General features: G+C 39.5%; 1 pseudogene; it reads right to left on the bottom strand.

Annotated features, from left to right (window-relative positions):
- Nucleotides 1-6,591: 6,591 nt before the first annotated feature.
- Nucleotides 6,592-7,577, bottom strand: LOC149934376 (speckle-type POZ protein pseudogene; annotated as a pseudogene).
- Between the last annotated feature and the right edge of the window lie 10,818 nt (nucleotides 7,578-18,395).

Below are 18,395 nucleotides of genomic sequence, written 5' to 3'. Positions count from 1 at the left end.
TTCCGGATGTTTACAAAATTCAAATATTTTCCAGTAGCAGCGGTGCCAGATCAAAAATCTACAATTATCGTATCTAGGACAAAAAATTATCGATTTTCCTGGAAAATTATCGTACATTTCTTTTTAGCGCTAAATTTTAATTCATACATAAATGCGTTGAATTTAGATGATTTATTTAAAGCACTACAGGAGTTTTATTTCAGGGAAATAAACAAAATGTCTATTATCATTATTAACTGAACTTAATGTTTAAAAATGTATTGAAAATGCGGTAATAGCTAGGAGTAATAAACGCAAACTCAGGACTACGCGTACAGAAAATGTATATCATTCATTTTTAAGTAGAAAAGTTATATAAATTAATAATAAAATATAAATCGTTCTTAGGTTTTTAAAAATTTTTAAAGATTATCGTACATTATAGTACGTTGAGGCAGAATTATCGAAATAATGGTACGATATCGTACGCCATGAAAATTATAGTACGCCCTGAAAATTTTGATTAAATTATCGCACTGTGCGATAATTATCGTACGTCTGGCAACGCTGTCCAGTAGCGACATCGTGTGTCGGCTAGTATCGTAACCGGTTCAAAGGTTTTTATTCGTAACAGGGCGGCTCCAATGGGAGCTCAGCATTAATTATACAATAATACACCAGTATGGGCCACGGCCAACTTTGATCTCTCGCGCTTCAGCAGCCATCTCATTCGTTGACGTTTCTGTGTTAACCTATGGGCAAAAGATGTGTATGACGTGAACGCCCCTAGCGGATTATTATTTTTAAAATAGCTTTTACATTGAAGCCAATATGCAAACCGAGCGTGGCGCTGAACTCACTCCTACACGTTATAGCTAGGAGCAACAAACACAACACCCTAGTGGGAAATTGTCTCCCAACCCCACCCCCCCCCCTCCCGCTCGTAAAACGTTAAGCGTAAATTAGGCTCGTGACGCTCGTCCAATGAAATTCGTACACAACCCTTCGTTAGCGTGTTTAAAGGCTAGCTGCGTTCTCCTTGTGTTTGTTGCTCCTAGGTTATAGTACAGTTTATAGGGGGGGGGGGGGGGAATCCTTGCTCGCGGAATTTCGACGAATGTGTTGGCCGCTGTAGCCTATTTTCTATCTCTATGGCTGTAGCGCGAACAGCGCGTGATCAAAGTCAAATCTTGACACTCTCTGCTATAGGTATACAAACGCACGAGCTAAGTCTACATTCGAATTCCGGAAAAACGAAAATGAAATCAACAAGAAGTATTACACGATACAGAATAGGCGCTTAAATAACTCATTATCCCAGGAAATCACCCAGAAGTAATATTTCCGAGAGAATGATTTGTTGAAGCGTTTAATTACAGACAAATATTTAAAAGCGTCTATTTTAGCAACAAGAGTCCAAAAAAGTATTAAAAAAAAAGTACTCAAGTTGAAGAAAAGAATAGACTATATTTATTTTCAATGAACTATTCGCGACCGAAACGAGTCTAGGTGGCGTAACGGCATTAGCTTCTCCGAGGTAGCGCCTATGATCTAGCGTCTGCTACAGATAAATTAAAAAGTCGTAAGAACGTTTTTTCTTAAATAAACTTATAAAAATATAAGCAAACGATGCAAAAAAAATTATATTAAAATGTAAGTATCATTTTTTGTGAACTAAAATTGACGAATAACGATGAGGAAAAACTAATAGCGTCTTTTTTAGCCGCTACCTATCTAGGTTTCAATGGCGAACCAAAGGGGGCGTAGCGATAGTTTTCGGTCGCGAATACGATATTTTCATTCTTAAACTTCTTTGCGAGTAGCCGAGCCTCTCCGAGCGTTTATTTCCAGTTTGGGAGTCCATTCTAATCGAAATAAAGATAAAATAACCCGAAAAAAATAAACTACGAGTAATTTTAAGACCGAGTAATTGCACAAAAAAAAACGAATTACAAATCCAACGCCGTTGGCCGAGGTTTAAAGGGAATATAACCTACAAAGCAATCTTTATGGAAAACCCCTTCAGTTTTTCAAATGTCCCTGTACAGTGGTGAGAAACATTTTTAAAGCCAAAGGCGAGAGCGGCCAGAGCTGCAAGCGTCGCGTTGGTGTTCCACACCAAATACCTGAGGTTATATTCCCTTTAAGGAATAAAATTTATAATTATTCAGAAACTCGGTGTGAAAACGAAACAACAAAAGAGTGCGGCTCCAAATAAACTCTTTAAATCGACAGCAGCTACAGATTAACGTTTTAAACTCGATATACCAAAACTAAGAAAATAATTATTAACCACGCAAATTTATTTTAACGTGGTATAGATGGAGCCAGGCGCGCCGTCAATGATAATTACGAGGAGAGCAGCCGAGCGGTGTCCGCTCCGAAACCGAGAGTATGTTTTTTTCGCCTCCGTCGTTGTAAAAAATGCCTCCCCCCCCTGAATTTGAAATATAAGTCAGCGTGTAGAAGTGAGAACCTTTGTCGCCAGGCCAGTCGCCTCAATTTCGCTAGGGAACGTATCTTAATTCACTCTTTATAATTTTCCAACTTCACCTGAAAAACCCCATTCGGTCTCGTAATTTACTATTACTCGAATTAAAGTTTGGCAGTGGTTGGTGTATTTTTTATTCATTTTTGTTTTTGGTTTCCATACAATAGTAGTAGGTGTTTAATTGCAAAACTATTTAACTTTAGTGATATAAGTTAAGAGCAGAGTTTTGCCCCCCCCCCTCCCCCTCGCCAGGATGTCGGACAAAAGAGATGTCAGGACTGATCTCATTGAGAATCGTAAGTTAAATTTTAATTAAAATAATACGTGCTTTGTGACTATTTTTTTTTAAATAAAAACAAAAGCGTCCTTTCTGGAGATTCGAATATCCCTCCCTCACCATTCCCCCTACCCCGAAGAAGTACGTCGAACGCGCGTGTCAAACTATTATTGTCGTCCCTACTTTTAAACCCGAATTAAACTTTTATCTGATCCATTTTCCAGTGTGCTCGCAAAAGACAGCGCCGGATCAATTCGATGTGCGCCTGATGCGTGGGGATGCAGGGCCTAAAGAGGAGGCGGAGGAAGAAGAAGCGGAAATCTCCAGTGAAGACGGTCTTCACTCGAATGAGGAAAGTAAGCAATACGAAGCGCAAGGAGCAAGGCCAAAGATAAGGATCCCAAGGGCAAAAGCCGAATCCCCTCCGGAATTTTGGGACCCCGTTTTACCTATTCCACCACCGTCTTCATTCATATGTATGGAGGAAAGACGTTGGAGAGCGCGTGAAGAACGAACCAAAGAAAAAAGGCTCCCGATATACAGAGGACCCCTACAGCCCACCGCCGAAGAGACAGCGCCGAATCAATTCCATGTGCGCCTGATGCGTGGGGCTGCAGGGCCTTGGGAAGAGGCGGAGGAAGAAAAAGCGGAAATCTACAGTAAAGACGGTGTTCATTCCAATGAGGAAAGGAAACAATACGAAGCGCAAGGAGCAAGGCCAAAGATAAGGATCCCAAGGGCAAAAGCCGAGTCCCCTCCGGAATTTTGGGACCCCGTTTTACCTATTCGACCACCGTCTTCATTTATATGTATGAAGGAAGGACGTTGGAGAGCGCGGGAAGAACGAACCAAAGAAAAAAATGCTCCCGATATACAGAGGACCGAAGAAGTATAGCTTATGAGTTATCACGCCAAGAAAGAGAAAATGCGCTAGAGAATCATGATCCAGTTGAAGGAGGACAATCGAAGGCCAAGAACCATTAGCCGGAAAACCCCCTCCCACTTCCGTTACGTTAATAGGAGTTTCTACGAAATAAACCAATAAAAAATTAAAAGTGTAATATGTTTTTCTCTGGTTTTTTTTAGTACTTTATTGGCACGCGCGGTTCGCACGCGGCTTGGCTTTTAAATTCTGTTTCATTTTTTATCTGCATGTGTATTACTACTATAGTTCTAACACTGTGTGCACGTTTTAGCTCTGTCAGATAAACAGGGGGCGCGCAACAGCCTCCCCCCCCCCCCCCATTAAAACCCGGACATTTTTTTTCGTATAACTTGGAGTGGCCGAAATGCTCCGAAAATTTTCAAGACTCGTTGTGCTTCCACAATTCGGCGAAATTTCATCACTACTCTGGTTAAAACGCGTTCCTCCGTCGGTGCTTTCAAAAACAAATTAGACAAACATGTTTATGGGCTGGGTTTGAACTTAAACGGTGTACTTCTTTCATTGTACCTCATTGTAACCATTGTTTTAAATGTATTTCTTTGTCGCTGATGCTGGCCCAATAAGCGTCCACGCTTGTATATATTCCAGTTCAATAAATTCTATTCTATTCTAAAGCTGACGTTCGTTTTTGCCTTACGCAGAGTACGAAAGAAAGTTCGCAAAAAAAATTCTGGAGAATGCGGTATTAATAGACTAGGTTCCTATTGGATTTGAGAAACGGGACCCAAACTTAGAATACCGATAAAGGAGCGGCTGAAGTCTGACCTTATGCTTAACTCTTTTAACACGCGCCGAGGCTTATTGAGCGTATGCAAATTTTCTTCGTAGTTCCTATGGGGTTTGAGATACGGAGCTCAAACTTAGAATACATATAAAGATGTTTACGGTTCGTCTGACGCTATAGGCTTAACCATTTTGACACGTGCCAAAGCTGATTAGGGAAAAATTAATTTCACCTCATCGATGCGGAACTAATAATACGGCCTTGGCCGTATTGTTTTTTTTTTTTTTTACGACGTTACTAGCGCTGGATATTTGAAAAGAACATTTTTGGGTTGCGCTATAACGAAAGCTATCGATATAAGCATTATTAGTATAAGAGATAATATAAATATAAATGATTGATTAACGATTAAAGTTATCCCGTTTTCACCCACTTGCCCTCGGATAATGTCTTTATACCGATCATCGCGGTCAGTTTGCCTGTCACGAGACTGGTCCATCGTATTTTAAAGCGACTAATCTATTAAGCCACGGTTCGTTTATCAATCTTTGGTATCCTCGTAATTCCGTGTTAATATAGCTATCTCTAGCGAACACCATACAAAAAATGGCTGCAAAGAATATAAGTACAGCCATGATATACCACATATCGAAAGCTTCTACCTCTAGTTTGCGTAGAATAGACGAGAAGAAATTAAACTCGCTGTTCGACTCGATACCGACCGATGTCCTTAGAGCGGTCGTACGTCGGAAGCTACCCCGACTATCAAAAATAAGACGCAAAGTGGTCGTACAAATTCCGAAAAATATCGAAAAAGCTATTCGTGAAATAAAATTAATCGACGAACCAAATATGGAGCGTCGTTCGGAAATATTTATAGGTTACTGTCGTCTGAAACAGTATTCGTACAATACTACGATCAAATATTTTAACGCGCTTAAAAAAAGGGGTCTTTTCGGACCGTCGGTTAATATTAAACCCGATAAATTGGCGTTCATAGATTCCGGTAAAACCCACACGCGCGTAGTGAGCATGCGAAATTTCGTGACGCTATCTAAATATTTACACGACCGTTGGTCCGAATATACAGCTCCGATTCTAATTGCCTTTTATACCGGACTCAGAACATCGGAGATACTAAGATTTACAACTTATACGCTTTATCAACTAAAAACTCGCCAAATAACGGTTAGTAGCGTCAAACGAAAACAAACCTTAATGAGTGAGGATAGCGAACCGACATTTTGGGAACCAATTTATAATACCAGACTATGCTCGTTCGTGCATCGCTTATTAGATTTGTATAAAACTCAATACGATTCGTTTAAAAAAACCACCACAAACGTTCCGCTGTTTTATATCACGCCAAAGACGTTGGTCAATCGCTTGCGAAACTCGTTCTATAGAGCGACGGGACATTTACCACCCAATGGTTTCGGAATCCATTCTTGTAGAAACATGATGTCTAGCCTAATGGCTCAATGCTCTGACAATTTGAGCGCCATTCAAACCTTTTTACAGCATAAAAATATAGAAACAACCAGAAAATACGTTAAAGCTGATTTTACTTATACTACGAACGAATTTAATCGACTTACTAACTACGAATTAGCCAATGTCAAAAATAACTTGAGTCGATAAATTAAGATATTGCTATAATAAAGATTGGAGATGAAAAAAAAACCAGTTTTTTCCAGTTCGGAGAACTGTTTTTGTTATATTATATGACCATTTATTAAAACTTGAAAATTAATTTTCTCTTCATTCAAACATAGTTGTCAATCTTAACAAGTGACTTTAATACAAAAGATTTTTTACGGATCACCCAACAACAAACTATCATTTACTTACGTTTTTTTACGAACGACCCCCAAAATGAACTTCCCGTAGCGCACGCGCAGCATTGCGCACCAATGAGACACTTGAGAGAAAATGAATGCCTGGCGTTATTTATTAAATTATAAATCGTGAAAATTCTAGCATTTTTTTTCGTTGCCTGAAGAATTTTTAACGCTTCTATTTTTGGGGGGAAAGCGAATTTTAACTCGGATTGAAACAGTATACTCGTTTTAAAATTAAATTAAAACCACACTGAACAGCTTTTAGGCGTTAAAGAAACAAAATTTTATTTCATCAAAATGTATTATTACCCTCGACAGAGTTTCTCTTTCTCATTACCTCGGACGCGCGCGCGTTTGCGTACAGTCTCTGAGTCGAGCTTTCAGTCGATCTGCCCTATTTGCCAACACGAGTCCGCAGTTTCAATGGATAGATGAGCGGAAATGGCTTTTTCGCATAGAGCTTTCAAACGTTCTAGCCCGTATTGGTCCGCCACAATCACTAAATCATTTGGCATTTTTTCCAAGTTGGGAGCTTTTCCCGTGTAGATAAATTCCAACATTTCTTTTATAACTTCAGGATTTACGTCGGCGATAATTTCCACGCGAATTTCCTTCTTTCGTTCCGTATCGCGTTCAAACGAGGCAGCGAACACCGGGGAATGCGCGGCCAAAATAGCTTTATGAGCGTGAAACTCGCGTCCATTCACGTTTAGAACGAGGTCACTGAAATGGCGACTTTCTAAAAGAAGTCTCATATCCTCGGAGACGCGCGATTCGGGAACTTTAAACCGCGTGGCGTTGTTTCGACCTGAGGTGGTGACGCTATCGCCTGCCGTGGCTAGTTTGCAATGAAGAGTTAACGTATCGTCCTTAAGTAATCCATTAGATTTATCTAGAAGAAAATCTCGGCGCACGAACTTTCGGTATCCCCAATCTTTTCCCGTGAAAAACCAAAAAACTCGAGAACTTTCCTGGGTATAAATTGGTTCTCCTTTAGCGTTCAAAATTGATAATTTAAACGACGCCATAACGGCACTCTTATTGCTAGATACCAGAAATAAATACAAGGAAACGAAATCCTTGTTTTCTTCGTCGACACCCTCGGGATAAACGCGTAGAGCCCATTTTGACTGATCCTTGGGGCTGGCTGAGAATGAACAACTCGCCAACCAAATACCCGGCTTTTCTCGACAAAAACTGAAATTGTTTATAGTCCAAGTAAAAGACTGTTTGATAAGAATTGATCGGGTATCGCACCAACTGTCGGCGGTTGGGGTGCTAGATTCGCTGACGGGTAAAGGCATCGCCGATTCGCCCATAGCGGTTGATAGGGTTGGGGAATCAAAATAGATGTAGTTTTGTTCAATAAATTTAACTCAAAAAATGTAGGTTTAAAATATTGCTGTTACTTCACGGAACATAGCTTTATAAGTATAATCGTAGTGTTGCGTCTCGAATCTCTTAAGTGATCATTTCTCCCCCCCCCTCCCCTCTAATCGCGACCGCAGTGTGACGAATTATAAACTATTATTGGGTTGCGGAACGCGAGGATCCCGTGGGCGTCAATGATCCACTCCACCGCCCCCCCCCCCCTTCCCTTCCTCGGGCATCGAGCAAAAAGATACAAAGAGATAGTTCACTAAATTCAGGATGTTTCAAAATGTTATGCCAAAATTTTAAAGAGTTATAGGGGGTGAGTTGAGAAGTCTACTTGTTTGTCTTTTTGTTCCCATTTCCCTACGATGAGTTAGAGGAGCGCCAGAGAGCTTCAAAGTGTGGCCTACTAGCCCCTGGAAGTAGGCTGCATCAAGCGCTAAATCAAGCGGCAAATGGATGGAAATGAAAACATTTCTTAAATCACATTTTAATATTTATTACATTCCAAACTTATTATTAGGTACCGATTACTCGACATCATATATTTCAAGTAAATCGATATACTTTTTTTCAACGTCAAATCTGATAATTTTAGCTAGTTTGCGTTGGCCAGGCACTTTAACGGATCTTCTCGATATTAACAAACATTTCCATCCGGGCATAGAATCTATTCGCGCCGTACACCATCCACAAATATCCACAGATTCAATAATTGCTTCAACTACAGTTCCAAGCATTATTAAGCGTATACACTTAACAGGCGAGTGATATGTAGAATGTCTATGATGTCACGCCTGTATAGGATTTTTTTTTAAAGTGATGGTTGGTTTCATTAATCGGGTTTCGTAATATTAAGTTAAAAGTGAAATTCTCCGCTTCTTCTCTTGGGAAAATCACCCGAGTGACCGCGCTTTCACCATCAGTATATTCTAGTTGACCAATCGCGACCTTTGGTTCGGACCCCAGGCTCTTTACTTTCGACTAATCTATATAGGACAGTGGATCAAACCATTTCAAGCGTTAACATTAATTAATGTACTTCGCTCTGCCCGACTTGCCTCCTTACCCTTCTCCTACGTGGGACGGGGAATATATTAAAATACAAGATTTCTCCAAGTTCAACAAAATCGTCTTAACCGAGGAGAAAGTGGTTCTCACGTGAGACGGAGCGAAGTACCTTTCACCCTGAATATAATCCACCAGAAATCATACAGCATCTCTATCTAGGGGACCGTTTTTTTTTTCATCATTTTGACATCAGAGTATACGTGTTTTCTCTTACGATTTTCATTGGCTTAAAGGTCTAGTTTCAAATAATTTCATCTCCCAGTGTCGAAAAATGGTTCAAAAGTCTTTTTGCTTTTCCCTTCGCTATCCCCGCATTGATAGCGACGCGGTCACCTCGTAATTCGGACTTTGCGGTTCTCAAGAGCATTGTCACTGCTGACCATTTTGACAGCGCTAACAATGCCGGACTTAATCCTTCCACGTGGAGAGGTCGGCAGAGCGAGATCAATGGTTAGAGGGGGTTCAAACTCTAAATTTCGAAAAACAAAAAAAAACTACAGTTGTTTGCCCCTGCGAGTATACCGTATCGCTCCCACACACAATACACGCGGGCATCGCTGTGAAGCCTAGGGCTGGTCTAAGGGGCCGCGCAGCACCCGGTATATGAAACCTTTATTTTTTTTTAGTTTTGAAAATGTATAATAATGCGAGTCTTAGTTTTTAAATTTAGGATTAACAATTTGTTCGAGTTCAGAACTTTAAAACAATGTTAATTTTTTTTAAATAAACCAAAAAGTTAATTTGGAAAAAAAAGTTTTTATTTTTTACATGGTAGGCGGTGTAAATTTCTTTTAAGTACTAAAATCTATACACGATCAACTACAAATCCATTTGTTGTATTTATAGTGAAATAATTCGATTCGTTACCTTCGTAGCTTATTGGTAATTCCGTCTCAAATATTAGGCCATTATAGCATTTAGTTCCAAAATTGTAATATTTGGCATTTGTTCTCTTAAAATAGGACAGAGCGTTATCTTTGTCTAATTCTTTGCTGTAAATTTTAACTCTGTCCAATAACCCTTCGTAGGTTATAACCGCACCGGGAGAACTTGTAGTGCTCATATTATTTGTGACGTGATTAATTAAACCAATTTGCTGTATGTTTAAAATCACACTCGTGCAATCTAATTTTACGCCGTATTGTCTTTCAAATTTAATTATAAAGTCTTTTAACGTCGCTATACCCTTCGATCCTTTTTCGCATAAATTCCGCTTCACTATATTCAACAACGAGTCTTTCCCAATAAAGAACCCGTCTTCTTCCATGATTCCCGCATTAATTAAAAACCGGTACAAACAATTATTGTTATAATATACATTGTCTCTGTATTCCTTAGATTTGGCATTATTTGGGTTGAGCGGAGAATACATATTTTTATCTCGTCTGGAAACGTAAGAAACGAAAGTTAACCAACTTAAAGCGTTCGCGGCTTCTTTTTTTGGTACGTCAATAATTCCGCAATACAATTGCGAGTCCGTTAACATTGTAAAGATGCTACACGTTTGGAAACTAGCCGGGTTATGTTGACCAGTGAGGTAAATCGCGTGCAAGCGGTTTATACTAGTTCGTTCGACTTCTACTTTTTTTCCATGTTTAGTCGTAAAAATTACTATCGAATTCGTGGCCCCGTATATTAGCGATTGATCTTTCTGCATTTCGTAATCTTGTGAAAAAAACTGTTTCGCGGACTCGGCGTCGTTCCCTGTAGCCGACTTGATACTTTCCGCGTCTACGTACAACACCTCGTTTAAAATTGTTACGTTGTTTTTCGTTGTCACATTGGCTCGATCCATCGCCACTTGCAAATCCCGGAACCTACCAACATGCGGGGATGCCATATGCTGGATGAGATCGCATATGTGAGATTTACCAACGTTACCAGTCCCGTAAAAAATTATGAGTTTTTTATTTTTGTTGTACGGAACAAATACCGCCGAAATAGCGTCCAGCATTTCCGTCGTGGTTTCTGGATCGAAACAAGTAGACATTCCTATACTGAAGCACATTGATACAAAGTTAATTTCTATGGGGCTTAAGTTCTCGCCGAATACAATTTTTGACGCTCTGGCCATGTTTAACTTAAATTCATCCAAATTCATATTATACGTGAAATCGCGGTATTCCGGGTGAATTTCATTTGGCTCCGGTAAATTTTCCACGCCAAAGGCTCTCACAAAAGGGGCGAATGTTCGACATTTGATTATACACACCGCGATCAATACCGAATACAAGCAAAATTCTTCCGAAACTTCGCTGACATTTTCACCTTCTATGGTCAATAACGTGTCCATGTATCGGCTCTGAAATCGATATTTGACCGAATCCAGCTGTTTGGAAAATTTGTGACGCCACGCTTCTTCGGTTACTTGATCGTAATTAAATATATGGTCCGTAAGTTTCACGTACGTTTCTAAACTATTAAACTTATCATATTTGATATATATATACATTATGAGGTATATAAATTTAGGATCGATAGGAAAATATTCCGTCAAAAAGTAGGCCGAGCTAATATCGTGGTGCGACCCGAGACGTTGAAAGAATTTTATAATTCTAAACTCTTCGACGCTGATAATTTTTTGCAATTGCAATACGGCCGGAGCCATTATAAAATGAACAAACAGTTCGGTGATTTTGTGATACATTTGACTAGTATATTTTTCCGCTAAACGATATATACGAACGACATCCCTATTCTGATCCGGGTACATTACAAACGGTCGGCCCATTTCCCAAATCGCGTAATCTCTCATTTTATAAAATCTCAAAAAGGCGGTTTTCGCCGTATATAATCCGGTGATACTGTTAAAAACGCCAACTGACGTTGAAAACATAAAATGACACAAACTCCAGAGGGCGGTCTCCGTCACTTTGAATTTGGCCAATTGCATCATGATGTTTCCGTGGATTATATCCGAAGAGAGTCTATCTCTACCAACCCAGTCGTAAATGGCCGTCGGAATGTTGTTTGTTTCAAATTTTTTAAAAGTTTTGTAATAACCCCCGTCTTCGAGTATATACCAATTAGACGAGCTTGGATTGTACATCATAATTTTTAATTTAATTAGTACCGCCACGAAAACTTCAACGACACCCGTAATTAGCGCGGCACGTTCGCTATTTTTATTGGAGGAGTTTCGAATGATTTTGCAAATATTTTCGGGCGAAGATTCGTTCGTAGCGACGCTTATGGCTTCGTTGATCGTTTCATCCAGAGACATGCACGCCGTTATTCCATTCGTGTATAGATACGACAAATGCTTCATCATGTCATCGCCGTTATTCGAATAGCACTTGTAAGTGTTTTGGTCATATCGTTCGATAAATATCCCGATAGAGCCATCATTTGGCGTAACATCGGAGTACAATATAGTTAACAATTTGGTCACGTTATCGAAAGAAATCGGTTCTAGATGTTTATGCAACGCCACGACGTAAGGTTGCAGATATAATCCGCCATTCAACACGGCGGACGTCTCCACAAATTTTACGTGAGATTCCGATTGTTCACTCAAATGCGATTTATTAAATTTAGTCATAAATAATTGCAGCTTTGTTCTGACAGTTTCGTCAGATATTGATGATAAATCCAAATCCTCGATCATAGTGTTATTTCTTTCTCGGGTTATGACGGTGTTCGCTACGTATTGTTCTAATTGGGCCATGTAGTCGAACGCCAAATCTATCGTTACCGCGAAGACTTTTGATAATCTCGGGTACGTATACTTTTTTACGGCTGTCGGTAATTTGTTCGCGTAGATTGGACCGTGTAGCGTTTCAATTTTGGCTATTTGGTTGCTAGTTGGAAGTCTCGTATAGTCGGCGATTTCGTAGTGTTCGCCATTCTTTGGTAATAACGTGATGGCTTTTTGTCCCGTAAATAACGGTCTATAAGGCTGACCACTCTCTTTCGCGGAATATGGTAACGGCATGATGCTAGGAACTTCGAATAAGACTTCGGCCTGAGCAAAATCGACCTCAATCAACTTTTTGAGATATAAGTGCATTGGCAAAGATACCGGGACGTCGCTATACAGATGGTATCCACACCGATTTTTCCACAACACGCAATCTGTCTCCGTTAAATGCAAGACGTTTTTAAACGCTTCTAACGTTTTAAGTCTCACTTGGTCAGCTAAAGTGTCGTTTAAATGTCGAGTGGCGTTCTGATCTTTACGACATATACAATCTAAATCTAAAGAAAACGTACGACAATATGTCTTGGTATAATCCAATCCTAGAGTATGTCCAGTGCTAGCGAAAGAGTCCAAATCGTTGCTGGATAATGGTTTGTCACGTGGCCATTCGTAAAAGGTGTCGAATATTCTTGAAAATAGCACGTATCCGTTACCTTCAGTCTGATATTTATAGAGCGGCAAATCGGCTCGCTGTAGAAAACCGCCTTCTTTTTCCCTCGTAATATGGCAGCCATTATTAGGCAATATTGGTATCTCCATATCTACGGCGTATACATGTATATACCCCGATAGGCGCTATAGAATGATGGATACCGGGACTACCTTTTTATTGATATTCGTTTTATTTATAGCCACGTGCGTCTTGGTATATATTTATTTGTTGAATAAAAAGTTAAATATAAAGAGTATTATAGACCATTCTGTAGAGAAGGCGACGTACTCTCCTACGGTATTTAAAATTTACGACAAGTCGTCCGAAACTGTTTGTAATAGACTCATTATAGTATCACCATTCGACTGGTATATCTGGGCGTGTCGCGGAGAATTATATATATTAAATCCGGAAGGTGGGGTTAAATGCGGTCCCGGTAGTACGCCAGCTATACGCGTATTCGCGCTTCATTTCGTAGAGACTTGTTTAAAAGTCAACTACGAGTCGATATTAGATTCCTACGTGAACGTCGTAGCCAAATACGTACCTTACCAAATCAACGGCCCAACATTCACTATTCTTTCGGCTCTGAACGTTTTGGTGAAAAATTGGATCACATTCGATACCGAAGTGAAATCGAGGATTACGTCGAACGAAATATTAGAGAATTATGAGCCGGAGAATAATGACGTTCCTTTCGGCCGCAGAGTGGCTAGATCGTCGGTCATTCGGTTGACAACACCGAGCAAATTAAGCCGCTCGGAATTGAAAGCGCGACTAACGAAGCACTTTCCGAGACAAAAAAATTCGCGGTATAGCTCTATTAGTGATAAAAGTGATCTAGACAATATTACAAAAACGCAAAATAACGGAATCAACGACTTACCCACATTAATACGTTAAACGAAAATTACGCGGTGTTGGCTGGCTTAAAACCCCACTGGTAAAAAAAACGCTGTTTAAACCAAGTTCAGGGTGACCAGACTTCCTATTTTTCCTATATTTTCAATTCCTCGAATTTTACCTTATTTCACATATTTTCTTATAATTTCACCAGTTTCCGTTCATTTTACTGTGTGTATTTATTTTGATTTCCAATTTAATTTTCAATTTCCACCAAACAATAACAATGCCCGAGAATAATAACTTTGGTTGTTCCGTGTAGTGTAACCCAAAAACCTTTCGTCCTATATATCCTATAGTATACCTTATTTGGCCTATTTTTATATTTTCTTCTATTTTGCCTAATGGTGTTCCCTACATTTTCCTTTTTTTTTTGTTACGCATTCCGTATCCTATATATTTTCTTATAATTCCCGTTCAAATTATCTATTTTCCCTATACATTTTTCGTTTCATTTCCCTAGTCACCCTGCAAGTTATTATTATTATTAAGAAGGAGCTTTATATTGTTTGGTTGCGCACTTATGCTGGGAGGATAATAGTTGAGAGAAGATGCATCGGTCTGCAGATAGATGGCAACAGCGCTCCGTTTACAGAACCCTTCATAAAGCGCAGAGAAAGAGCGAGAGGTTTCGAAGACTACCTTTACGTCGGAGCGCGGCCTCCGAGCAAAGCTCCGAGCCCCGATCGAAGCTGCGGAAATCCACGGGACTTCAACGGGGTTTCTTGTGGGCTCGCTTCGGGTCGGAGAACGACGCTAAGGAGGGGGGGGCACTAATCGAAATTTTGCTCTCTAAAATGGGCAAGAATATGAGCTTTACGACGATTCTTAACATTCTTTAAGCGAAATATACATATGCATTTCGACTTTAGGAGTAAAAGAAATGATTCTTACCAGGAATTCATACCTTCGAGGTGTGAATTCCTGTTCTTACTTAACCGTATGGTTGAAATCTTAACACCTTTCCAAAAATTTTACGGAGCTGTCAGTTATTAGAAATTGAAAAAAGGGGTGAACGAAATAATATTATCGCCTTGATGAACTGCTGTTTCCCGATACTATAATATATAGTGAATCTCGTCCAATTCAGACCAAGTATGCGCCATCATATGTAACAAAATTACTCCTAAGTGTGCCAAAAGGAACGTCTTCTCAATGAGACTTTGTTCGCAGGAGTATGACGTGATTGACGTCATTTTCCAATCGATGACGGCTTTTTCGTCATTAAAACCAGGTCTGGCGGGGGAGGGAAGGAAGTGAAAACCAGTTTTACACGACGTTATCCGTATTTTCTTTGGTGGCTGTGAAACAAGGTCTCATTGAAATTTTTAATACATAGATGTCATATAGAGGCATACTTATGAGTAATTATGTTATATATGACGCCATTCTATATGTATTATCATTCTAAATAGTTGGAGTTCAGGTTGAGCTTTTCTGGCCAGGGCATCTTCTCAGATTCTTTTGAGCCTAGAGGCCTAACTCTTATGGGTTTGGGATGGGTTTTAATACCGCTGGCGGAATATCCCACTTCGACGACTGAAGCTTTTTTGAATGGAATAAAGGTTAAGTGGCATACTTATGAGTAATTATGTTACATATGGTAATATGTACGCGCAATTAAACCAAAGCGCTGGCCTATAACCGCTTCTTCGATAATAAAGCAATAAAGCACCACACTTATTTATTACTTTTGGCCATACACGGCTTCGATGAGAAAGTCACAAGTGCCTCTTCTCTCTCGTTCCGTGCCGGAAATAAGAGGTTTTGTAGTACTCTGATTGGTCGACGCGCAGATCTCTCTTTTCTCTCTCGTTATTTAAGTTAACTGATACTGCTCAACGTGATTTGAACCTATAGAAGAGCAGGGAGTGCGCCTCTATCAACACTACTAGGTAACTGTTTCCCAATTTCTTTTTCTCTTCATGGAAAAATAACTGGAAACAATTGGGTTCAAGGCGCCTTACCGAATTTCACATTACCGGCTGTTTCGTGGTTTTGGGTCAAAAAAGGCAAATAGTCATTGTTAAGTATGATTATTAATCAAAGAAATAAATAAATATCATAAACGTTAAAATTTTTATTATATATATATAAACATACTTTTAAAAGTTTTTTTTGAACTTACGGTAATAGAAAATTAAAAAAAATTAAACAATCCTATTTATTTTTGGGAATATGCAGCAACCACCAGTGACCTCACACTCAGTCAGGCTGGCGGTTCTTTTCGTGCCAGTCAGGCCACAATTAACGCAAATGTAAATACGCGGTAAATCCGTTAAAACCCAAGCCGGCACTTTTAAACTTAAACAGTTCTTGGTCTGGAAATAGACCGCTTTCCGGTATTTTTCGCAGTCCTTTTCGCCATCGCAGTACCAGGCTAAACCTCCGTAGCTTGGAACGTGAAACACTTGACCGTCGCAGTTAATGCAGAAATATACCCCCGTTCGTAGCACCGCGGTGTGTCCTTCCTTTGCCAATTCTAGAGCCGACAAATCGTTCACTAAAGAAAGACAAGAGTATAAATCTTATTAATTAATTAGCCCCTATCAAAATAGAATAAAATCGGCTTACTCTTCCGAGTGTACGTCTTCGAGTCGCAAAGCGGGCTAGCCGACACGTTACTATATATAATTTTACAAATAGTTTGTTATTCGAGTTGAGTAAAAAAAACAATGTCTAATACTGAACTTTTAAATGCTAGGCAGTGTAAATGCGAATTAACTAGCCAACAAGCGAGAGTACATTGCTACGCTGAAAATTTCAAATCGTTTATGGCGAAAAGAACTCAGCCGCTGAATGAACAGCAATACCAGCGCGTTAGAAACTATAAACACGTAAAAGATGTACGATTCGAAGATATCATCCGCGAAGATGTAACGACCGAATTGGCGGAATCACGTATATTTCAAGCGTTCCTTAATAGATACATTCAAAACCATCCAGGTTTTGCCCGAGATTCAATTCCCTCGAATTTTAAAAGCAAAATTGACTTTTTCAATTTTATATAGTATAACCGTGGTCTCCGATAAGACTAGCGCGACTAAAAGCGCGGGGCTATAAACGGCCAAGTATAAAATAAAAACATATAGCAATGTCAACGGCAAATCAACCTACCCCCTCAATTTCCATTGGATACGAAATAAAAATCGGAGCTACGCGTTTTATATCCAATGAGCCGATATTCGCGACGGAATTCGAAGATTACACCTTACTGAGCAACTGTGATTTTACGGAAAGTCGTTCTTTCGCTCCTCAAAAATTAAAAGAGACTCTTCAAAATCGTTGGCTTCACGCGATGCACGTCTCTCACGGGATCGCACCGTCTATAAATCGGGGAGTCCTACAAGCGAGAGTAAATGGCGGAGAAATTTTGGCGTATAAATTTACCGAATGCAGTATAGAAGGAAACGAATGCGTTTACTATGGATTTATACCAACCATCAAAAAAGCTATAAAAGATACTCATAAAATATGCCGTCTATCAATGTTGGCCGTATGGCCTAGAAAACTCTACGTTTATTTAAAAAAAGAAAGCGCGTGCCCGTGTTCGGAACATTGTAGTAAATGGTCCGTCACCTTAAACGATTCGATCACTTTCAAAAGTTATTGCGTTAAACGCGTCCCGTGGTCGGATTTATACGTGATGATGGGAAATGAAGATACCAATTGCGTGGAGTGTTTAAAATCACCCAGAGAATGTTTAGTTTGTTCTCAGTGTTACGATTGTTCTAGAAGCGTAGTGTATTGTAGAAAGCATAAAGTATGTCATCACAAACGAGTAGTATCGTTCGCCGGTAATTCCGTTTTATCAGATTCCAAAATAAAGAACTGTAAGAGGATAAAACTTCTGTAATAAAAAAAATGTGTAATTGATAATATTTCTTAAATTGCCTTTTTTTTTTGTTAATATATATCCACGCACGAGGGTGGGAAGGTTTCCCGTACCAATCTCAATGCAGGATCAAGGATTTTTCGAACGAAATATTAGATAATGATGAGCCGGAGAATAATGACGTTCCTTTCGGCCGCAGAGTGGCTAGATCGTCGGTCATTCGGTTGACAACACCGAGCAAATTAAGCCGCTCGGAATTGAAAGCGCGACTAACGAAGCACTTTCCGAGACAAAAAAATTCGCGGTATAGCTCTATTAGTGATAAAAGTGATCTAGACAATATTACAAAAACGCAAAATAACGGAATCAACGACTTACCCACATTAATACGTTAAACGAAAATTACGCGGTGTTGGCTGGCTTAAAACCCCACTGGTTAAAAAAAAACGCAGTTTAAACCCAGTTCAGGCCTTCAGGGTGACCAGACTTCCTATTTTTCCTATATTTTTCAATGCCTTCCTATAAATTCCTCGAATTTTATCTTATTTCCTATATTTTCCTTTAATTTCACCAGTTTCCGTTCATTTTGCTGGGTGTACTTA

The sequence above is a fragment of the Leiobunum rupestre genome, chromosome 7 (assembly GCF_980474605.1).
Source record: "Leiobunum rupestre chromosome 7, qqLeiRupe1.1.hap1, whole genome shotgun sequence".
Classification (NCBI taxonomy): domain Eukaryota; kingdom Metazoa; phylum Arthropoda; class Arachnida; order Opiliones; family Sclerosomatidae; genus Leiobunum; species Leiobunum rupestre.
Note: the sequence above shows the minus strand (reverse complement) of the source record. Positions and strands in the feature narration are given on the sequence as shown.